Consider the following 25,732-nt stretch of genomic DNA (forward strand, 5'->3'; position numbering starts at 1 on the left):
TGACTCAGCGGATACTCCATCTTTCAGCACCTCACGAAGCTTCTCCACGGAGTTGGAATTTTGCCCTGGCCACCGTTTGAAAGGTGAAGCACATACTTGGGCTTATTTTCTCAGGTTGCTAATTCTCTCATTCATGCTTGATGCAGGAATTATAGTAAAACATAGGACTTCACTTCCTATAGAACCATACCAGCATCTACTTGTATTGCTTTTCTATGTCAGTTTCCTGTATCATTATATCTCTTCAGTTAAACTTCACCACCTTCCATGCGAGAGAAGTACTTCTTACATTACAAAGTATAGTAGTAGCAAGTCATTTCGTCTTTTACTATTGATATTCCAAGCCAAGTTTTTGAAATGCATCTCAAGAAAGCCTGTAATATCTCAAAAAGCCCAGGTCCTATAATTCAAAGTTATATCAGACTTCAAGTCCATATCTTGGCCCTGAGTTTGAAAAAAAATCACACCTTTACAACAAACCTAAATAAGTTTTTTTTTTTTTTTTTTTTTTTTTTTTTTTTTTTTTGCTTTCCCTGGGATTTTGACTTTCCTTTTCTAAGGTGATGTAAAGAAGAAAGCAATGAGATAATAAGGGTCACAGAGTGAATGGAATGAATGGGTACTCTATTTTTGCAGCAACAAAAAGTAAAATTTCCCTTCACATTGCCAAACTGTGTCTTGTCTTACGTCTTCGGTGCTCAGAATAGTTTGATATATAGAAGATAAATAGTAAATATTTGCAAGGCCATTTAGTATCTAAAAACTATTCTCTGAGTTAGTCAAGGAAGAAAATACTATCACTTTTACTTTACAGGTGTATAATTAGAAGCTGAAAGTCACTGGCAGAACCAAAATTGGAGCATAGATATTCACACCAAGTCCAGTACTCATTCCTTCATACCACCGCTGCTCTTTGAGCCCTTGCATTTCAAATATTCCATGTCCTCTAAAGTGTTGACATACAAAGTTTTTTACCATGACTCATACTAAGAAATACATTTTACATAGTAATAAAGTAGCCACATACTTGTATGTATAGCGCATATAACTGACACTAAACTTTTATGAAGTATTATTCTTACAACTGCTATGCACTTCTATACTCTCTGTTTTTTTCTCCTGTTCTGTTTTACTTCATTTAAAACAATGCTGGTCATGATCCAGTAAAGTGACTTCATGATCTACTAATGGAAGATAGAAAACACTACACGAAAACATTACTTTTTCTCTATCTCCCATCTCCCACAAAAAAGAGATTCAAGACCAATTTTACTACAGGAAAATACCAGAAACCCAGGCTGAGACTTGATTTATGTATTTTATCTCAATACCAAAGTTTTTATAATCCCAAACAAAATTTCATGAAAACTCCTGTAACATTGCATTCTGAGGTTTGAGTCATGGAGAGAGGATTTCTGGAATTTATCTTGGAATTTGGTATTGTGGTCTCAGTGGACACAACTATATCTGGCTATCTGCTGGGAGTCATATTGAAGATGAGATGATCACTCTAAATCTAAATCAAAGGATTTCAACCTTGCCTGCATGTTAAAATCACCTAGAGAGCAATTTTTTTTTTTTAATCCCCAAATCTGGGCTCTATGCCAGATCAGTTAAATCAGAACCTCTGGGAGGTAAGAACCAGGAATGAGTTCTATTGCAAACACTCCAGGTAATTTTTAAGTGCTGTCAAAGGTTGAGATCCAATGCTCTATGAGAATCAAATATTGTGGTTTCTGCAGTACAATCTCACATGTTTACAACTATTGCTAGGTAGTAAATTATTCTAAAAACAGTCTCTGCAGGATCTATTCTGACATTAATGTGGGTATGGTGATACTGTGTTCAGATTTTTCCAAGAAACTATTTTGAATATTGCATTCCACTGTTTCTGAAAGTATATTCATGCCTATCATACTACATGGATTTAGGAAACTCTGGTTCAGATATCACTATACTCTCTATTAATGGTTATATATATTATATATTATATATAAACTATACTAGAAATGATTATATAAATATAAAATATAAATAAAATATATTATATATAAAAATATAAAAAAAAAATATAAATTATATAAATATTAAAGATATATAAATATTATATAAATATAAATATAAAAAATTATATTATATAAATATTATATAAATTATATTATATAAATAATTATATATATATTATACATATATTTTTTGAGATGGATCCTGTCACCCAGGTGGGATCATGGCCGATCTCACTCACGCAACCCCCTCCGGTTCACCCATTCTCTGCCTCACCTCCACCCACCACCACGCCTGGCTAATTTTTTGTATTTTTAGTAGAGACGGGGTTTCACTGTGTTAGCCAGGATGGTCGCGATCTCCTGACATCATGAGCCACTGCCTCAGCCTCCCAAAGTGCTGGGATTACAGGCATGAGCCACTGTGCCCAGCCATATATTAATATTATATATATTATTTTATATTATACATAAAAACTACCTGGAGAACTCATTAAAACACAGGTTCCTATGTCACCTCTGGTGACCCTATCTAGTACACCTAAAGAAGGGTCTTTAAATTTGAATTTTCAACACACTCTCAGACATGCTTATGCTAATGCAGGCTTGGTCATTACACTGTGTGGCACTATCCCCCAGTCCTACTTTAAGCTTTGGGTTCTGCAAGACCAAACTTTAGACACAGGTAGCACCCCATACCTAGGGCTACGTGATCAGGCCCTGAATAGGAAATATGTGGAGGTACCACAACTGCTTTATGAGTTATTATAATTTTAATATATGAACAACTGTGAAGGTGATCTGTGAATTATCTGTGGACTAAACTAGCTTGTTCACAAAAGATATTTCAAGTACATGATAACTTGCCTGAAAACACATAGGTCACAGAAGAGGGTCCTGGGAACAAGCACTTCTGGTCCAGGGACACCAAAAGAAAGCTACTGACTAATGCAGCAAGAAAGTGGCCCTTCTATAATATCACTCATTAGCAAAAGTTAATTGTGCTACCAGGCTCTTTCAGGCACAATCTCTATCCTCAAACTTCTCACAGTCTAAAATGGCTCACACAAATAAGTAATACGGTATTACCAATGCTAAGATATAGATAAACACAGGTGCTGTATTAGCATAGACAGGAAATAATTATGAAAGGTCTCTTTGAAGAGGTAGTGTCTTGAACTTAGCTTGGCAAATGGCTGTTTGACATTCTGGGGAGCTCTGAAAAGATTGATGAGCCTGTTGAATCAGAAACCACATTTTATCAAGATTTCTGTGACTCCTATGCACATTAAAGTTTGAGAAGCATTGATTTAAATAAATTCCAATTTTCCCAACTATAAAAATTAGATTTAATACTGACCACATAGATTTTTGTAAAGAACAATTTATAAAGTGAAAGTAACATTGACAGGGTTTGGATCTGTGTCCCCACCCAAATCTCATGTTCAATTGTAATCCCCAATGTTAAGAGATGAGGCTTAGTGGGAGGTGATTGGATCATGGGGGTGGTTTCTCATGAATGGTTTATTACCATCCCGCCACTACTGTTCTCCTGACAGAATTCTCACAAGATCTGGTTGTTAAAAAGTGTGTAGCACCTATCCAATCCCACTTCCTCCTGCTCCAGCCATGTAAGACATGCCTGCTTCCCCTTCACCTTCCACCATGATTGAAAGTTTCCTGGACAGGCGCAGTGGCTCATGCCTGTAATCCCAGCACTTTGGAAGGCCGAGGCAGGTGGATCACGAGGTCAGGAGATCAAGATCATCCTGGCTAACACGGTGAAACCCCGTCTCTACTAAAAATACAAAAAAAAATTAGCCAGGCATGGTGGCAGACGCCTGTAGTCCCAGTTACTCGGGAGGCTGAGGCAGGAGAATGGCGTGAAACCGGGAAGTGGAGCTTGCAGTGAGCCGAGATCGCACCACTGCACTCCAGCCTGGGCGATAGAGCGAGACTCCGTCTCAAAAAAACAAAAGAAAGTTTCCTGAGGCCTCCCCAGAAGCTAAGCAGATGCCAGCATCACACTTCCTGTACAGCCTGCAGATCCCTGAGCCAATTAAACCTCTTTTCTTTATAAATTACCCAGTCTCAGATATTTCTTTATAATAGTGCAAGAATGAACTTATTTGAATACCAATGTGTATTATCTCTTCAGCCTATTGTTCAATGCAGTAGAGTTGAAAGAATATAAAAAAGAAAAGCAAATACTACTTCTTGCATTATTTCTTTCTCAAATTTTGAATTTTACAAGGTGAAACTGTCTTAAGAAATAAACAATAAGGAAGGCAATACCAAGATGGCTGACTAGAAGCCATGACATTTGGAGGCTCCCATCAGAAAAAAACATGGTCAGCATGTGAATCTTTCACTGGCAACCAAGGTATCCAAATTCTCTCATCAAAATTGACTGGAAGGCTGGCGTTACCCATGGAGAGAAGGGAAAGCAGTGTGGTGCAGCAGCCTACCTGAAAGCCACACGGGGAAGGGAATCCCCTCCCCCCAGTCAAGGGAGGCAGTGAGTGAGCGCACTACCTAGCTGAGGAAACTGTGCTTTTTCCACAGAACTGTGCAACCCATGGATCAGAAGATCCCACTCACGAACCCGTGCCACCAGAGCCTAGCGTCCCAACCCCAGAACACGCAGATTCTCACAGCCTCTCAGCTGGAATCTGCTTAAGCCTACCAAACTCCTGCGGGGAGGGAGACACAGCACCTGCTGTGGCTGCTGCCTGCTGTCTAAGCCTTTTGAGCTCCTTTGGGGAGGGGCAGCAGCCAACACTGGGACTGGCAACTGCCTAACAAGATAAGCTCCCTGGGCGAGAGAAGGGCAGCACCCATTTCTATAGTTCCAGGCTGTGCTTTTCCCCTGCTGAGAACAAGGGAGGCTGGATGGCCTTGTCCCAAGACTTGTCCCCACAGCCCAACATACTGGCAGTGGAAGTCTGCAGCCAGAGTGCCTCTTCAGGCTTATCCCCAACCCATCCTTCCTCAGTGGTGGGGGGCTTCCCTGCAGGATCCTATAATAATTCCAGTCAGAGGCTCGGGAACAGAATTTGGATCTCCCTGGGCCTGAACCTCTAGCAGAAGGAGTGGCTGCTGTCTCTGTGGACCAGCCAGACTTAGCCTCTCCTCCTGGTAGTTCTGAGGAATCCAGGCAGTTCAGATGAGTGGGTTTCCCTCCAGCAAAACACACCCTCTCCACCAAGGAACAAAGTGCTTCATTAAATGAGTCCTGCCACCCAACTGGGTAAGACCCTCCAACAGGGGCTGTCAGACACCCTATACGGGAGTGATCCTAGTGGCATCAGGTTGGTGCCTTCAAGGTCAGAGGTCTCAGAAGAAGGATCAGGCACCCATCTTTGCTGCTCTCCAGCCTCTTTGAATGACATCTCTAGGCATGGAAATGAATCAGATGAATGAAGCCTGAAGTGAACCCCCAGGAAACTGCAAAAGCCCTACAGAAGAGGGACTGGACCACTGAAAGAAAAAAAAAACAAGCAGAAAGTGACAACAGCATCAACAAAAACAACAAAAAGTCCTCCACAAAAACCCCATCTAAGGATCAGTAACCTCAAAGACCAAACTAGACAAACTCATAAGATGAGAAAGAATCAACAACAACAAAAAATGCTGAAAACCCAAAAGGCCAGAGTGCCTCTTCTCCTTCAAATGATCGCAACATCTCTCCATCAAGGGCACAGAACTGGATGGACAGAGGATCAGATGGACGAATTGACAGAAGTAGGTATCAGAAGATGGGTAATAAAAAACTATGATGAGCTAAAGGAGCATGTTCTAACCCAATACAAAGAAGCTAAGAACATTGATAAGAGGTTAGAACAATTGCTAATAGAATAACGAGTTTAGAGGAGAACATAAATGACCCAATGGAGCTGAAAAACACAGTATGAGAACTTCATGAAGCATACACAAGTATTAACAGCTGAATCGACCAAGAAGAAGAAAGGATATCAGAGTTTGAAGACCACCTTATTCAAATAAGACATGCAGACAAGAATAGAGAAAAAGAATGAAAAAGAATGAACAAAGCCTCCAAGAAATATGGGGACTTCATAAAAAGACAGAACCTACAATTGACTGGAGTACCAGAAGGAGATGGGGAGAATGGAAACAAGCTGGAAAACACCCTTCAGGATATTATACAGGATAACTTCCCCAATGTACGAAGACAGGCCAACATGCAAATTCAGGAAATAGAGAGAACATCATTAAGATAATCCATGAGAAGATCAACCCCAAGATACACAATAACCAGACTCTCCAAGCTTGAAATGAAGGAAAAACTGTTAAGGGCAGCCAGAGAAAAAGCCAGGTCACCTACAAAGGGAAGCCCATCAGACTAACAGCGAAACTCTCAGTAGAAACTCTAAAAGCCAGAAGACATTGGGGTCCAATATTCAACATTTTTAAAGAAAAGAATTTTCAACCCAGAATTTCATACCCAGACAAACTAAGCTTTATAAGCAAAGGAGAAATAAAATCCTTTCCAGACAAGCAAATGCTGATGAATTTCATTACCACCAGGCCTGCTCTGCAAGAACTCCTGAAAGAACCACTACATATAGAAAGGAAAATCTGGTACCAACCACTGCAAAAACATACCAAAATATAAAGATCAGTGACACTATGAAGAAACCGCATCAACTAGTGTGCAAAAGAACCAGACAGCATCATGATGACAGGATCAAATTCACACATAACAATACTAACCTTAAATGTAAATGGGCTAAATGCCCCAATTAAAAGACACAGAGTGGGAAACTGGATAGGGAGTCAAGACCTATCGGTGTGCTGTATTCAGGAGACCCATCTTACATGCAAAGGCACACACAGGCTCAAAATAAAGGGATGGAGGAGAGTTTTCAAAGGAAATGGAAAGCAAACAAACAAACAAACAAAAAGCAGGGGTTGCAATCCTAGTATCTGACAAAGCAGGCTTTAAACCAACAAAAATCAAAAAAGACGAAGGGCTTTATATAATGGTAAAGAGAACAATTCAACAAGAAGATCTAACTATTCTAAATACATATGCACCCATTACAGGAGCACCCAGATTCATAAAATAAGTTCTCAGAGACCTGCAAAGAGACTTAGACTCTCACACAATAATAATGGGAGACTTTAACACCCCACTGTCAGTATTAGACAGATCAACAAGACAGAAAATTAACAAGGATATTCAGGAATAGAATTCAGCTTTGGATCAAGTAGACCTAATAGATGTCTACAGAACTCTCTACCCCGAGTCAACAGAATGTACAGTCTTCTCAGTGCCACATGGCACTTATTCTAAAATCCACCACATAATTAGAAGTAAAACACTCCTCAGCAAATGCAAAAGAACTGAAATCATAACAGTCTCTCAGACCACAGTGCAATCAAATTAGAACTAAGGATTAAGAAACTCACCCAAAACCACACAATTTCATGAAAATTGAACAAACTGCTCCTGAATGACTTTTGGACAAATAATGCAATTAAGGCAGAAATCAAGAAGTTCTTTGAAACCAATGAGAACAAAGAGAAAATGTGCCAGAATCGCTGGGACACAGCTAAAGCAACGTTTAGAGGGATATTTATAGCACTAAAATGCCCACATCAGACAGCTAGAAAGATCTCAAATCAACACCATAACATCACAATTAAAATACCTAGAGAGGCAAGAGCAAACTAATCCAAAATCTAGCAGAAGACAAGAAATAACTAAGATCAGAGAAGAATTGAAGGAGATGTAGACACAAAAAACCCTCCAAAAAAAAAATAAATGAATACAGGAGCTAATTTTTTGAAAAAATTGACAAAATACATAGACCACTAGCTAGATGTATAAAGAAGAAGACAGAAGGATCAAATAGACACAGTAAAAAATGATAAAGGGAGGCCAGGTGCGGTGGCTCACACCTGTAATCCCAGCACTTTGGGAGGCCGAGGTGAGCAGATCATGAGGTCAGGAGTTTGAGACCAGCCTGGCCAAATGGTGAAACCCCATCTCTACTAAAAATACAAAAGAAAAAACTAGCTGGGCATGGTGGCACATGCCTGTAGTCCCAGCTACTCAGGAGGCTGAGGCAGGAGAATCACTTGAACCCAGGAGGCGGAGGTTGCAGTGAGCCGAGATTGTGCTACTGCACTCCAGCCTGGGCAATAGAGGGAGACTCCGTCTCAAAGCAAAAAAAAAAAAAAGAAGATAAAGAGGATATCACTACTGACCCCACAGAAATACAAACTACCATCAGAGAATACTATAAGCACCTCTATGTAAATCTAGAAAATCTAGAAGAAATATCTAGAAGAAATTGATACATTCCTGGACCCATACACCTTCCTAAGACTAAACCAGGAATAAGTCTAATCCCTGAATAAAACAATAATAAGCTGTGAAATTGAGGCAGTAATTAATAGCCTATCAACCAAAAAAAGCCCAGGACCAGATGGATTCACAGCTTAATTCTACCTAAAATACAAAGAGGAACTGGTACCATTCCTTCTGAAACTATTCCAAACAATTGAAAAGAAGGGATTCCTCCCTAACTCTTTTTATGAAGCCAGCATCATCCTGATACCAAAACCAGGAAGAGACACAACAAAAAAAGAAAATTTCAGACCAATATCCCCGATAAACATTGATGTGAAAATCCTCAATAAAATACTGGCAAACTGAATCCGGCAGCACATCAAAAAGCTCATCCACCACGATCATGTTCGCTTTATCCCTGGGAAGGAAGCCTGGTTCAACATACGCAAATCAGTAAACATAATCCATCACATAAACAGAACCAAGACAAAAACCACATGATTATCTCAATAGTTGCAAAAAAGGCCTTTCATAAAATTCAACACCCCTTCATGTTAAAAACTCTCAATAAACTAGGTATTGATGGAACATATCTCAAAATAATAAGAGCTATTTATAACAAACCCACAGTCAATATCATATTGAACGGGCAAAAGCTGGAAGCATTACCTTTGAAAACCAGTACAAGACAAAGATGCCCTCTCTCACCACTCCTATTCAATATAGTATTAGAAGTTCTGGCCAAGACAATCAGGCAAGAGAAAGAAATAAAGGGTATTCAAATAGGAAGAGAAAAAGTCAAGTTGTCTCTGTTTGCAGATGACATGATTTTATATTTATAAGACCCCATCATCTCAGCCCAAAAACTTCTTGAGCTCATAAGCAACATCAGGAAAGTCTCAGGATACAAAATCAATGTGCAAAAATCACAAGCATTCCTTTATGCCAACAATAGGCAAGGTGAGAGCCAAATCATGAACGAACTCCCATTCACAATTGCTACGAAGATAATAAAATATCTAGGAATACACCTAACAAGGGATGTGTAGGACCTCTTCAAGGAGAACTACAAACCACTGCTCAAGGAAATAGGAGAGAACACAAACAAATGGAAAAAAAAATCCACGCTTATGGATAAGAAGAATCAATGTCGTGAAAATGGCCACACTGCCCAAACTAATTTATAGATTCAATGCTATTCCCATCAAACTACCATTGACATTCTTCACAGAACTAAAAAAACTGTTTTAAATTTTATATGGAATCAAAGAAGATCCTGTACAGCCAAGACAATCCTAAGCAAAAAGAACAAAGCTGGAGGCATCACGCTACCTGACTTCAAATTATACTACAAGGCTACAGTAACCAAAGCATCATGGTACTGGTACAAAAACAGAGACATATAGACCAATGGAGCAGGACAGAGACCTCAGAAATAACACCACACATCTAGAAGCGTCTGATCTTCAACAAACCTAACAAAAACAAGCAATTGGAAAAGGAGCTCCTATTCAGTGAATGGTGCTGGGAAAACTGGCTAGTCATATGCAGAAAACTGAAACTGGACCCCTTCCTACACCTTATACAAAAATTAACTCAAAATGGATTAAAGACTTAAATATAAATCCAAAACCATAAAATCCCTAGAAGAAAACCTAGGCAATACCATTCAGGACATAGGCACAGGCAAATCCTTCATGACAAAAACACCAAAAGCAATTGCAACAAAAGCCAAAATTGACAACTGGGATCTAATTAAACTAAAGAGCTTCTGCACAGCAAAAGAAACTATCATCAGAGTGAACAGGCAACCTACAGAATGGAAAAAAATTTTTGCAAACTACCTATCTGACAAAGGTCTAGTATCCAGAATTTACAAGGAACTTAAACATATTTATAAGAAAAAAAAACAACCTCATCAAAATGTGAGCAAAGGATATGAACAGACACTTCTCAAAAGAAGACATTTATGCAGCCAACAAACATAAGAAAAAAAGTTCAACATCACTGATCATTAGATAAATGCAAATGAAAAGCACAGTGAGATACCATCTCACACCAGTCAGAATGGCAGTTATTAAAAAGTCAGGAAACAATAGATGCTGGTGAGGTGGTGGAGAAATAGGAATGATTTTACACTGTTGGTGGGAATGTAAATTATTTCAACCATTGTGGAAGACAGTGTGGCTCTTCCTCAAGGATCTAGAACCAGAAATACCCTTTGACCCAGCAATCCCATTACTGGATATATACCCAAAGGACTTTAACTCATTCTACTATAAAGAAACATGCACACATATGTTTATTGCAGCACTACTCACAGTAGCAAAGACATGGAACCAACCCAAATGCCCATCAATAATAGACTGGATAAAGAAAATATGCTACATATTCACCATGGAATACTATGCAGCCATAAAAAGTAATGAGATCATGTCCTCCTCAGGGACATGGATGAAGCTGGAAGCCATCATCCTCAGCAAACTAACACAGGAATAGAAAACCAAACACTTGCATGTTCTCAGTCATAAGTGGGAGCTGAACATTGAGAACACATGGACACAGAGAGGGGAATAACATACACCATGGCCTGTTGGGGAGTAGGAGTAAGTAGAGGGAACTTAGAGGACTGGTCAGTAGGTGCAGCAAACCACCATGCACATATATACCTATGTAAAAACCTGCACATTCTGCACATGCATCCCTTTTAAAAAAAAAAAGAAATAAATTTAAAAAAAGAAATAGATAATGAATGCTTTCTGATTTTTGGTGAAATCTGTCAATATTCCCCAAGTGATCTGAATTAATTATCTCAGGTTCCAGCAGAAGATATGTGTACCATTTGAGAAATGCCAGGGTGAAGCCTGTTGTATGTGTGAGTAAACCTAGCAAACCTATGTACATGGATGAATGACAATTACTCATTAGGTATAGAAAATTGTTCCTTGCTGCCTTATAACTGATATTTCTGAAAACTCACACACTAATACATACATGTGTGTGCATGCCCACCCTTCTGTGTTACAGTTCATTATTCATCCATTTCAGATTCATCCAAATCTTATTTATTGAGTAGCTACTCTGCGCCTGGCGTTGTCCTAGGCTAGAAGTACAACAATATGTTATCTTGATGTGGTCCTCAACACACAGAGTCATCTGCTGACACCTGTAGCAAACTTAACTGACCAGTGTAATTGTTTTCCCTTACAGACTACAATCTACAATTGATCAAACACTTCCAATACCAATTCAGTATTACTTAATTAATTCACTCATTCATTAATTCATTTACTCAAATACTTGCTGAACACAAACTATTTGTTAAGCACCATCTAGAAGCATCACCCTTGACTATAATTTGACAAACTTAGAAGTAAAAAACGTGACAATTTCCAGTTACAACAACCTTCCATTATGATTTGTTTTGAAGATAAATTCTCTGAGGAGGGCCATACCTAAGGTTACCTTAATCACAATAGTGTGAATAATGTTTTGCTCAGTAATTGAATGAAGAGTTTTTATTTGAAGCCTTTGCAGCTTCCCTAGTATTATCTTATTTGAATTTCCAAGTTCTTGCCATTTTTCCTTTTCTACTTTGATTTCTTCACAAGGTGATGTGCCACTGAGGTGGATGTGAATATTCACTTGTCCCTTCAATTAAAAGTGCAAGGTTATCCCAGAGTTAAATAGTATTACATATTTGTGGAATACAGAGATCTAAAAGCCCTTTATGCTATTGTTCTCATAAATTGTACTAATATTTTGATGAGAGGCCAATTGGGCCAAGTTAAAATATCAATTATTTATTATTAATTTTATTTTATGAAAAAAGTGGAGTGAGTTTCCACTCAACTGAGGCAACACAGGACCCAAAGACAGAAGCCTGACAGATGCAGAATAATGTGATGATCCCAGGCTCAGAAGGGAGGGAGGAAGAAAGGAGCTTGGAAAACAGTGACAAAAGTTACAGAGAAAGTAGCTTCTGGGTCCTCCTTAGCAAATCCAAAAAGGGCAGATAATTTCTGCGTGTGAACTAGAAAGTATAAGAAAGCTTGTGAGTATTAGAATTGGATTCTTTTGTAATACTGCAATATGACAACTGGTTTAAATAATTTTACCTTCCAAATGTAATGTCATGTAGATAGGAAAAAGGCTCTAAAGAAATATTCTACAATGTTACCTTTGTAACTAACCCAGAAAGATGAGATCACTAGATAGTCTCCCTTATTCTTGAGTTCTCTGTTGTCCACAATGTGCATGTTTTGATCTAATAAGAAAAAAAAAATCAATACTCATTTTAAAATGAAATGCTCTCCTCTTTTCCTGTCCTCGGAAATAATCACTTTCCAGTTTTGAGTAGGACTAAGTTTATTGCAAAGGAAAAGTTTTTAGTTTTCAGTGAGCTTGTAACTGAAATCATGCCTTCCATTTCAAGTTCTCTGCTAAAAATGAAACGCAGAGCTTTTTGATTTGGAAAACGTATTTGTCACCTATTCCCAAGACTAAGCAGTTTGTGGTGCCCCTCCCTTTTTAACTGCAAAATAATATTAACACTTCCCAACAGCCCATTCTTATCAGGGATTAACTGGCTTTACCTCCACTACCACCAGTTCCTGGTAAACAGAAAAACAAGTAAATAAATAAAAATACCAATAATTCAGATAGGTAAATACCACCAACCTCCACTACAAGATGTGCTATGGGTGACAGGATAATTTTACAGCCTGTAAAAATGCAGAGGATATAGCTAAGAAAGTATTTCATGTGCAAAACATTGAAAAGGTACAAGGGTCTCAATGGACTAGAGCAACTATTACCCAGGATGTGGCAGTCTGACCCCTAAATCTCTTCATACTAAGATAACCATACAAAAACATCTAGAGATAAGCACATTAGTCTGGATTAGTTGCCTGCTAGGTCCCACGGGAAGGATCCTACTCATTCTTCAGTATCATGACCATGGGTGCTGATCCTCTTGACAACCCGCCCTGACTCTGCTGTCAATTACCCTCCCTGCTGTATTACTTCCGTGCCTTATCCATGCTTCTGTTGCTGGTTTTACTCATAATCATTTCTTTATGTGACAATCTCTCTATGCAGCTGTAAGCACCCCACATTTAGGAAAATACATTTCCTGTGTCTCTGTCCTCGGAGACCAGCTCTGGAACTGCAACCTAATGATAATCAGTACACATTCATACAGTTGAGCTAAAATCCCTGAGGACTACTTCTGGCCTCCAGGCCTGCAGGCCTACAGGCTACCACTTATTTAATAAGCTGTTGTACTGAACAGATGGATTTCAAACCCTAGAAATCCAATTCTAGAGTATTTGCTTTTAACCACTAGGCTAGCCTGCCTCAAGATTTCCCCTCTTAGGAAAAATAAGTAGAAGGCTTTGAAACACAATCTTTTTAAGCTACACACCTAGGACTTCTTAGGTCACGTTCTCTCACTGGAGATATCTTTATATTTTGAAGGATTTATCCAATTCATGCTGATATTGATAATACTGAATCATAATTACTAGTGTCTGCATTTCAAATCTTGACTATTCTCTCACCTTCCTATGAACCCTCTGTAAGCTACTCACTGTGTGAGGCTCCTGCCTTGCAGTCTCACAACACGAATACTTAGCAATCCTTTTAAGTGTTATACTTACAACAAAACTATAACAGTCCAGTCACTGTAATATTCACACAGTAGGGATCTCAGAACATAGCCATAAAAGGCTGACTCTTTAATACTTTCTCACTGTGATGGCTCATGCAGGACTGTCCCGTATGGTCTTTACTGCCTCATATTCCAGCCACATCCTAAGACTTTAAGGTGGCACATGAACTAATGTTCCTTCCAAAATCCTATTAAAATGTTAGTATATAGAGGATAATCCATATATAGCCCCAATCTGAGAATGGGGCCATCAGTGATCAGATATATTAAGGAATTTTTATAATATGGAAAGCAGTATCGATTATTTTGATAAAACCAGAACAGAGAAAGCAAAAAGCCCAGAACACAAGTAAAGGAATCCATAGCTGAAGAGGAAGCTACGGACAAAGACCCCCAACTCGGTCATAATGCAGAAGTTTAAGTAATTAGAGAACTGTACAGAACAGCCAGACCAGTTATCCCTCTGCTACCCACCCCACCACACACACACACACACACACACACACAGAGTGAGTAAGGAATAAAGGCCTTCTGCCAAGGCAAAGGTAAAATATCTCATAATAGTGTTCCTGCCCCAGAGTTAAAGCTCTCTTTAAGGTATCTGGCCTGTGTTTTCCCATTCACACAAATTGGGACAGGTTGACACACTGTGTCCATGAACAAAGAGTTCAAGTCATTACCCTGAGCAGTCTCATCTGGGAACATTTACATTTGATGTTCCCTCGCTTGGCATGTTCTTCACCTGATTTGCACATGGCTTTCTTCTTTCTTCCTTTGGGCCTCTGCTCAAACTGTCATCATACTAATAAAGCCTTCTATGACCAACCTATATAAGACAGTCACAAATCCTTCTCCATTCACAGTAGTATCTAGCCTCCTTACTCAGCTTTATTTTTACTATCTGAATTATTATTTTTATTTATTTGTTTACTTGGTGTCTCCCTCTACTAAAACATAAGCTTTTTGAGTGTAGGGAGTTGGTTTGTTCACTGCTGATTTTCTGGTGTTTAAGACAGTATCTGGCATTCAGTAGGTATTCAACAAATAATTGTTGACTATATGAACGAATGAACCCAGGAATATGACAAGAAAGCTCAAGATGCCAGCTGTTCTGTGGGTAAAACAAAAGGCCTAAAATAGTGTAAAAATTTACAAGGTTCTGAGAATAATGTCTTCCTGAAAAGTGGATTCCATTAAACTTAGAGCAATCAGAAACTCTTAATATTTTGGAGGTATATAGTTGTTATGCTCACCTAGAAAAGCAAAAGCATTTAGAATCTCCAGAAATAAAGAGATATATGCAAGAACATCATAGTCCAAATATAAACTAAAATGCTAAATGCATTTAGCTGAAATGCATCATGACTGAGCAATAAAGGGAGTGAAATGAAAAAAGACTGTCTGACTTTTATGCTTAGAATATTCAGCCTCCAGTAGCACAGGTTTAGTGTCACAGAATTGTTGACTTTTATTTTCTCCTATGTATCCCAGCCCACCAAAGTAAGAAGAACCTCCTAAGTAATAGCTGAGCAGATTGCTTCATTCTCAGACCTGACTATAAAGTTCCCAGTGGTGCAATCTTTGTCTTTCCTAGTCCATGGCTTCTGCAGGAACTGCACTACAAGTATGTACTCACTAGCCATGTGTGGCTATTTAACATTAGTGAAGTTAAAATTATATAAAGCTAGTTCCCTTTCTAGTCACAATAGCCACTTTTTTTTTTTTTTTTTGAGACAGAGTCTCACTCTGTCACCCAGGCTGGAGTGCAACGATGCGATCTTGGCTCACTGCAACCTCTACCACCTGGGTTCAAGGGATTCTCATGCCTCAGCTTCCCAAGTTGCTTGGATTATAGTGTGTGCCACCATGCCCAGCTCATTTTTTTGTATTTTTAGTAGAGATGGGGTTTCACCATGTTGGCCAGCCTGGTCTCAAACTCCTGACCTCAAATGATCCACCTGCCTCAGGCTCCCAAAGTGCTGGGATTACAGGTGTGAGCCACCACACCCGGCCACTAGCCACATTTTGAGTACTCAATAGCCACAAGTGGCTCATGACTACCATCACATAGATAGATAGATATAGATAGATAGATAGATAGATAGATAGATAGATAGATAGATAGATACATACATACATACATACATACATACATACATATAATTGAACAGTGAAGAAATAGAACATTTCCATCATGGAAGAAACTCCTATTATTCCAACAAATGATGGAGAACAGTAGAAAAAATGAGTCAAAAAAGATATGCCACAGTGCATCCTAGTATTTGTATATAATTGGACAAGTAACATGTCTGCAGTTGCCAGTACCTTCTCAGGCAGGGAAGCCTGGATTTTACGTGTTTATACAAATTCACAAGCCTGTCTCCCCTTTGTTTCACACCACTGAAATTCTTGCTTAGAATATAGCTCCATATTTATGGTATATTGTGAGGCATTATAATAAGGATGAGAAATAATCTTCTGTTTGTGTTTTATTTTGGGTAGTAACCCCTAATAACGCTAAGGCTCAGGATGTCCTTCCAAGTGTTTTGCAAAACATGTTTCTGTGATCAACTTTATGTAAAAGTGGTGTTTATTTTCTAATTGTTGCTCCTGTTTCATTGTATTATCTTTTGAATTTTGGAAGAGGCATATTCTCCTTCAGATTGATAGATTTAATTATTTCTAAAATACAACTGGAACTTGAAAATTGAGTTTATTTTATTATCGACTTTACTTCCCATCAAGATACATTTCTTTCTCTGCTAGGAATCACAATATTTGGTTCTCTATTGAATAACATTTGCATAATAATAATTTTGTAAATGCAGCTTATTAATCTTTTAAAAGCTAAACCATAGAAAAAGCATTGAAGGTAATTATAATTATAGAAAGGAATTCAAAGTCAGGCTGGTAGCTTAAAACCATCCACAGAAATAGTAAAATGCTACAGATCAGCCCTCTGCTTCCTCCACCACGGAGTCAGTTTATCATCAAACCACTGGGTCTGAGTCTCTACAAGTTTGTAATTTTATGATTTAAATGGTAAATATCAAAGAATAACCTACATTATCACAAAGACAGAAACAGAGATTTACATATAGATTCAATGCTATTCCCATCAAACTTAGAGTGAGAAATGAAACCAATAGAAGAATTAAGTAACAATATGAACAACAAAAGTAGGAGGGACATAGTAATAGAAATCAACCAAATTCCTCATCTTTCATAGGCAAAGTTTATAGTTACTATGTAAAACTGATAAATTGGGAAAAGTAGATTTCAGCAGACTGTTTAGAATAATTGTGTTAACAGAAGGTTTAGGGAAAGAAGACAGAAGTAAATTTCTTTTCATTTAATATTGCTTCACACTGTCTGAACTTTTATTACGTGCGCATGTTATTTTAACAAATGTAAAATTTCCAAAATAAGACACATATTAACTACCTTATTGACCTCATTCCACCAAACCTTCCATATGAATATGTAAATTGTGACTGATCTTAAACTGTTAAAGGAAAATAAAGGAACAAAGACATTTATTAGGTATATGCCATGTGTACTGTTCTGGGAGTTTCTATATTCATTAATTCTTAACTGTTAAACCCTCTAATGTCCCTGTGAAACAGATGTTATGCAAGAGCACTCTTGAAATGTAGCAACCTGCAAAGAGAAAGGGTTATATTCGGGGCAGATTTTTATGCAGTCCCTACAATAATGGGGATACTCAATGTTAACTGTGTATAAAACTGACTTTATCAGTGATGTTAGATGTGGAACTACATTTCCCATTGAAGATTCCTTCATTCTTGTTAAAGAATAAAGACTGTGAGATGTGAATAGAAGGGGAAAGTATATTATTGTTTGATCACGCTTGCTTGGCCACAGGTGGGCAAGCGGACTGACCTGTCCATCCAAGCTGAGTAATTCTTCACTCCTTCACTTTTTGTTTATGACTTTATTTCTTCATCCTTGGCAAGAGCAGAAAGTAAATCATGGCATTTCTTGGCTGAAAGGCAGTGAAACAGCTGTGACCCTTGAGATATTGTTTACTTTGCTGCCTCCTGATACACACTCAGTCACTTTTGTTGGACATGCTTGATGGCTTTCGTTCATACAGTTGGCTGTTCTGTCTGCTCCACCAATTGATGAAGAGGCAGAGTGGCTGCATTAAGCTACACTTATTAGTTCATTCATTAAAAATTTATGAGCACTTACCTTCTGCCAGATACTGAGGCAGCTGCAAATAGGAACAAATCAGGAACCCTACTCTTAACGACTTAACAATCTAGTAAGGGAAAACAGACATGTAAATATTAATCATCACACAGTGAGAATGAGCACTAAAAGAGGTATGCATAATAGAAAAACAGAGAAAAAAATAAGTTTGTATGGGAGAAAAGTGGAGAGAGGCAATCTCAGTTGCGAGGTAATTATGACAGGCCATCTGACTTCCAGAGCTACCCATATGTGGGAAGCTGAAAAATCGCCCCCTAAAGATATTACATCCTAATCCCTGGAACCTGTAAATGTTATTTTATACGGAAACTGGGTCTTCACAGATATGATTAAGTTAAGGGTTTTGAGATTGGGAGATAATCCTGGACTCTCAGTGTGGTTCCTAAATGCAGTCCCATAAGGAGATGATTTGAGGACAAAGGCAGAGATCAGAGTAATACAGCCACAAGCCAAAGAATGCCAACCACTGCCAGAAGAGGAAAGGAATGGCTTATCCCCTAGAGCCTTTACAGGGAGGATAGCTCCAGCGACACCTTAATTGTGATTCAGCGATACTGATTTCAGGCTTCTTGCCTCTAGAACTTTGAGAGAAAAAAAAGTGTGTTGTTTGAAGTCACGCAGTTTGCAGGGATTTGTTACAGCAGCCACAGGAGACGAGTATATCCTGGGATCAGCTGAAGCTTTCTTACAATTGCATTTCAGTTCAACTTCTCTTTCTGCCAATCCTGTGAAACAAACTAAGCCAAGTCTAAGTAGTCATTCTCTTAGGGTCTAGCTTTTTGTGGCTTAGGTCAAAACTTTAGGATATATAAGAATTTATTAAGAAGAGGAATGTGATAGGTAAATGTATGTATCAATTTGACTGAGCTAATAAGGGATTCTTGGATAGCTGGTAAAACATTATTTCTAGGTGTGACAGTGAGGGTGTTTCTGGAAGAGATTAGCATTTGAATCTGTAGACTGAAAAAGCAAGATTGCCATCACCAAAACCAACGGGCATCATCCAGTCTATTGAGGCCCCAAATAGAACAAAAAGGTAGAGGAAGAGCAAATTTGCTCTCTCTGGTTGAGCTGGGACATCCACATTCTCCTGCCCTCAGATATCGGCATTCCTGAGTCTTAGGTCTTTGACGCAGACTGAGACACCATCATCTCCCCTGGTTCTCAGGCCTTCGGTCTTGTACTAGAACAACTCTACTGGCTTTCCTGGTTTTCCAGCTTACAGATGGCAGATCTCGGGAATTCTCACCCGCCATAATCATGTGAGCCAATTCTTCATAATAAATACTTTTCTATATACAGTACCTATATATATATTCTATTGGTTCTGTTTCTTTGGTGAACGAACTCTAGAGAAAAGGGAAATGGTCAGGGAAGGAACAATGTGTAAAAGCATGAGAGAACCCAGTGAATTTGAAGAAGCTCTGGGTCATTTAGGACATAGATGTTATGGTGAGCCTCACATGTTGAAGCTGTGCTCAGGGTATCCTTATGGCCTAATTTCCTATTTTGTTTTTTACTTCTATCAAGCCCAGACCTGACACTAGAAGAGTGGGCCCACCTCATGCAAGGCTTTTCATTTTATGTTTGGATATTATTCTTAAAGCAGTGGGGGTAATATTGAGCAACTGTTTTAACATGATCAGATTATCTGTTTCAAGATCATTCATCTGCAGCGTGTAAACAGGAGTGAAGGAAAGAAGAGCAGAGGTAACAGGAGTATGATGAATGACAAATGCAAAAGGGAACAAGGACACATGAACTCGGTATGTGTTTCGTCGACTTTGAAAGGAAACAACTTCAGAAAACAGCTGTGATCAGTTAGTGCTGACCTTGAGCCTCATAACTAAATGTTTAGAGGCTAAAAATGTGAGAGGGAGACAATAGTTCTGAGGGTGATGTATCTTTGATTATGGCTGGCAGAAAGTTGTAGGGATCTGGAACATTTCCCTGGTTTTGAATAAGATCTGCCACTTATTCATAAAATATCGTTAAGCAAGTTTTAGGAACTATGTTTGCATTTTTCACATCTATATCATAAAGATAGTGATGATACCTATTTTATGGTGGTTATTGTGGGAATTAAATGCATTAACATATGTAAAGCACAGAGAAGAACACTTGGCACATAGAAAATGCTTAATAACATTAGGTATTATTAGTCCAGTAGTTGCCTCAAATGTTTTATAGTAAGGAGAGCTGCTTTTCATTTATTAGAGCCCTGAAATCTCAGGAACTGGTAAGGAGAAAATAATATGTTTATTAAAGTTGCTGATTAAAGTTGGAAGAGATACATCAATACCAGAAACTTCACTTCCTGCCCAGCCCCCATTCTAACTTCCTTCTCCTCCTTCCCCAGTGAGAATGGTAAGCTAGGCAAGGAAATGCTATTTGCTTAGAACTAAACGGAGTATCCATTGTCATCCTGGCAAATCACCCATCTAAAACTGAGTTTATACTACCGCCGGTCTCATCCTTTGGTTCCAGCAGTGGACTTGAACACCTCCAGTAATCGGAAACACAAACAGTCCTTATCCTCATAAATTCACAGTCTAGTGGAGGACACAGCCCAAAATGAACAATTATGTACTTATATAACAGCATAATAAATGGCATAATAGAAGCTGACTTGAGGGTGCTATGGGAGCAAAGAGGAAAGAAGAACTAATTCACCTTGGGGACGCAGGCCAGATTTCACCAATACAATTTATCTGTGATGAATCTTAGAGAATGAAGCTTTTCTTGCCAGGCAGAGAAGTTGGGACAGACATATTTGATCAAAAAAGGAACAGCCAACAAAGTCACAGAGGCTGGAAGGAGCACAGCTCGTTTGGAAAATGTTGGTAGCTGGAACATAGCTTGAGCAGTGCGAGGAAGGGTGGCAGCTTGGCAAAGAAAGTAGGCTGAAAATTCTACAAAGCAATGCCAAGGTCTTCATAACTATCCTGAAGTTAAAGAGAGAGTCTAAAGATTCCTAAAAGAAGAGAAACATAATCAGATGGGGGGTTAGTAAATTTCTTTGGTGGTACCATGGACGGAAAAGAGCAAAACTATTGCAAAGCCTCCTGAACAGAATGAGGAAGTAAAGTCTCTTTGAGACTCAAAACTTAAAACCACGGTGATAGAGCCAATATTATATTAATATTTAAAATGCAAAACCCAAAATAAAAGGTCACTAAATGCTCTCCTCGAGATTCTGCATGTAACTAAGGAATTTTTCAGTTGCCCAAAAATTTTCTATTTATTTATATTTTCTTTATGCTTATTTCACTCTGAAGCACCATTTTATAGACACACAACTTCAGAAGACATGCTTGCCTTTTAGGCCAAAACAAATAAAGAAGTGAAAAGATCAAACCAAGAAAACCGGTCTTGTTTTGTTTTTAGTGTGAATGGCTAGAAAGGCAAAGTGTATATTGTCTGAAAAGAATTGCACTATCAATCTCTACAAATGTTTCTGTTCCTGTGAAAAGTCAGTGCACATTACTCAACATATGTGCCCATCAGTCTCTACTAGCTTGAGCTGAGGGTGAGTCTGATAAAATTTCCCAAAAGAATAATATGTGCTAAAATGTCACTTCCTAAAACTGAGGATTTTAATTCATAAAGGCAAATTTAAAGCACAAATTTGGAATTAAAACAAAACAAAAACTTGGTCAATATGCAATATATTTTGGAAGTAAACTGTATTAATAGTGTTTCATAGGTTTTTCTTTTCCTGAAGTTATTAAGTATTCAAATAATATTTGGCGCTTTTTTGTCATAAGCGGATTACATGCTTATAGTAAAACACTCACAAAGTATAAAGGAGAAAATAAAAAATTATTCATAAAGGCCAGACCCAGAAATGTCCATCATAAATATTTTATACAATCCTTCCATTCACACACATATATAATATTATATATTTATCACTTATTTCTATTCATTTAAATTATGCCATGATCATTTTCCTATAATACTCAATATTCTCTGAAAACAATATTTTAATAGCTGTATAATATTACACCACATTTCTAGTCCATAAATTATGTAACTGTTAACCTATAGTTGAGCATTTTGGTTGCTTCCAATTTTCTATATTTTAAGAATTCTGCAACGTTCATTCTTGAACATAAATCATTCTTCACATCCTTACATCTCTTGTGATTTCCTAAGGGCAAAATCTTAGAACTGGAATTGTTGGGTCAAAGTATAAGTTACATTGTTAAAACTTTTGCCACTTACTGCCAAATTGCTTCAGGGGCAGGTTTAAAACTGGAATTGTTGGGTCAAAGTATAAGTTACATTGTTAAAACTTTTACCACTTACTGCCAAACTGCTTCAGGGGCAGGTTTTGCTAATTTTTAGTCGCATCGAGAGTGCATAGCTTGACAGACAAAAAACATGGTATATAATTAAGAATTACTTTCCCTTATTAAATGTAAAGTGGGATGTTTTCATAATATTTACTGGACAATTATATTCTTTGAATTGTTTCCCCATGTCCTATTGCAGGTTTCCTATTGAAATGTTTGTCTTCTTCATCTGCTTTCTCTTTTAAACTAAGGGAGAGGGGGAGTTTTCTTTGTATTATACATACTTGGGGATGCTCAGGGATGCCCCTAACGTGGAAAATTTGGGCTTTCCTTTTTCTTTGCATGCTGGTTAGGGTGTTTGGTCTAGACTCTAGATCATGCTGCCTGTGGAAACCCACTTAAGGACACCTCGGTTAAGATCAAGGGCACCAAGCACATGATAATCATATTATGCCCATATTTCAGTCTCCTTGTCATATTTGTTTGAAATATTTTTCCCATATTTTGTTTGCCTTATTTTATTATCTTCTGTGAAATAAAAATATACTTTACATTGCAGTGTAATAAAATTAATATTTCCTTTAGAATATATGCCTAATATTTTTGTTTCCTTGCACAAATTATAGCTATATGTATTAAATATACATCTCTCATCTTAAGTAAATGAAATAATCACTAATGCACTAATGTTTCTAGTATAATTGTTTTATGCTTTACTTTTGTTTTACGCTTTACTTTGTAGTTTTTGCTTTATTTAAATAATATTTATATTTGGGGTTCACTTTGGTTAACTGTATAAATACCTTTTCTTCACACGTGTAATCCTAGCACTTTGGGAGGCAGAGGCAGGCAGATCACGGGGTCAGGAGATTGAGAACATCCTGGCTAACACGGTGAAACCCCGTCTCTACTAAAAATACAAAACATTAGCTGGGCGTGGTGGTGGGCACCTGTAGTCCCAGCTACTCAGGAGGCTGAGGCAGGAGAATGGCGTGAACCCGGGAGGCAGAGCTTGCAGTGAGCAGAGATCGCGCCACTGCACTCCAGCCTGGGTGACAGAGAGAGACTCCGTCTCAAAAAAAAAAAAAAAAAAAAAAAAAAATGCCTTTTCTTCAAAACACTTAAACATCTTTTTCAACACCAAACTCCACTGACTATACTTCTTGCCATATTTAAGGTATTTGCTGAAGGTTTTTGGAAATTGTTCTAAAATTAAAAGGAGAGTGGTAGTGTTGATAAAGATATAATCAGGGAATGGGATTCTTTCACTCCTTGCTGTAGCTAGTTTTCCCATTCAGTATGGAAAATTTAAAAGGTTACACAACTTTTGCCACTTCAAAGATTTTCATCCTGAGGACCTCTCCTATTTATTTTGAAATTCATATTACTCTTACTAAGATTTCTAATTAACTAGTACCTTAGCTGAATTATGCTGAAGGAGTTTTGCTTAATCCATGTTTGTGGTTGTATTACTAGACATCCTATGTTAACTTGAAAATAAATTTCACCTAATATTAATTGCCTCCCTCTGAAGAATCAGTGTAAGAGTATGTTCATTTTGGGAGCAGAACATTCTCAGTTTACCCCCTACCCTACACTTCAATTATGCCTTTCCTGGGTTATTCCTTTTAGTTCTATTGGTTACCTTAACAATTTTTGAATAGTACTTTAAGCAGCTGATGAGGTAAATACCCCTTCATTTTTTAAATTTAACTATTTCTTTCAGTTTACTCTTAAAATCTATAATTTTGAAAAGTCAGTAAAGTCCCTAAGGGGTATTGATTGCAATATAGAAATTAATTTATAAAAAATAACAAAAGCCTCTTTACATTATGGAGTTTTCTTATGTAGGAATATAAATTCAAATATTTCCTGGATAAAGTTTTGACAGACCTTGATATTGGACTTAAATTTTTTTCAACAGCAAAATTGCTCACTTTTATCTAAAATAAATGTTACAAGTAATTGTGAAAAAATAAATTTCACAACTAAGTATACAGAAAAGTAACACGTATACTTTATATGGAAATTCACATACAAATTTAGTTGATTAGATGCCAGTAATGGAACTGGCAAAACTGAGAACTTGGTGTTATGCATATTTCAAATGTTTACAACCTGAAATCAAAAACACAAAATTCAGTCTCCTTAATGGGCATTTAAGAAAATTAAATATATCCCTGAAACAGTACAATATAGAGCTCACAAACTATTGTAGTTACCAAATATTTTTTAAAATGCTATGTGCCTTTCATTCTCAAAAATGCTAGTGTGTAACTATTTTTATACATGGTGGGGAGAGAAAACTATGGTGAGAAAGGTAAGTGGAAATGACAGACTAAGGCATTATGTTGTTATACTAAAAGACATTGCCAGAGGACACCTTGGGTATCACTTGTTGAAAGAGATTTTGAATGTTTCTCTTCATATACTGTAACTTAAATAACATTTTCTACCATGACTAATTTTTAAAGTCTATGCATAACTTTGTTCCCTACACATAAAAGAGAAATTTAGTTTTCACTCAGAATTAAAGCAGATTTTCCTCATTCTTGAAACCCAGTCATACCCCCTGTGAAGGCTGGCAACTCCCGTTATTGACACCACAAAGGCCTCTGCTCAAGGGGTGGATCTGGCAGAGATGTTTGAACCAGAGCAACTCCATCTTAAGTGAGGGGCTAGGTAAAATAAGCCTGAGACCTAATGGGCTGCATTCCCAGATAGTTAAGGCATTCTAAGTCACAGGATGAGAGAGTAGGTCAGCACAAGATACATGTTGATAAGACAGGCTGCAGTAAAAAAGCCAGCTAAAACCCACCAAAACCAAGATGGCCACAAGAGTGACCTCTAGTCATCCTCACTGCTACAGTCTCACCAGCACCATGACTGTTTACAAATGCCATGGCAGCATCAGGAAGTTACCCTACATGGTCTAAAAAGGGGAGGTATGAATAATCCACCCCTCACTTAGCATATCATCAAGCAATAACCATACAAATGGGCAACTAGCAGCCCTTAGGGATGCTCTGTCTATAGAGTGGCCATTCTTTTATTCCTTTGCTTTACTCTGTGGACTCGCCCTGAATTCTTACTTGTGCAAGATCCAAGAACCCGCTCTTGGGGTCTGGATCTGGACCCCTTTCCTGTAACAGATCTGTTGTTTGCTTCAGTTCTAACAGCTACACCACAGAAGCAGGGACACACA

General features: G+C 38.0%; 1 long non-coding RNA gene across 1 annotated transcript in view; it reads left to right on the forward strand.

The window, feature by feature from the left end:
* Window positions 1–25,727, forward strand: part of LOC116474235 (uncharacterized) — a 55,021-nt gene extending 29,294 nt beyond the window's left edge. Inside the window, exon 3 of the long non-coding RNA XR_009215188.1 lies at window positions 25,698–25,727. This is a non-coding gene — a long non-coding RNA (uncharacterized LOC116474235). The remainder of the gene's footprint in view (window positions 1–25,697) is intronic.
* The last annotated feature ends 5 nt before the right edge of the window (window positions 25,728–25,732 follow it).

This window comes from Hylobates moloch, unplaced genomic scaffold, assembly GCF_009828535.3.
Source record: "Hylobates moloch isolate HMO894 unplaced genomic scaffold, HMol_V3 SCAFFOLD_10, whole genome shotgun sequence".
NCBI classification, from domain to species: Eukaryota; Metazoa; Chordata; class Mammalia; order Primates; family Hylobatidae; genus Hylobates; species Hylobates moloch.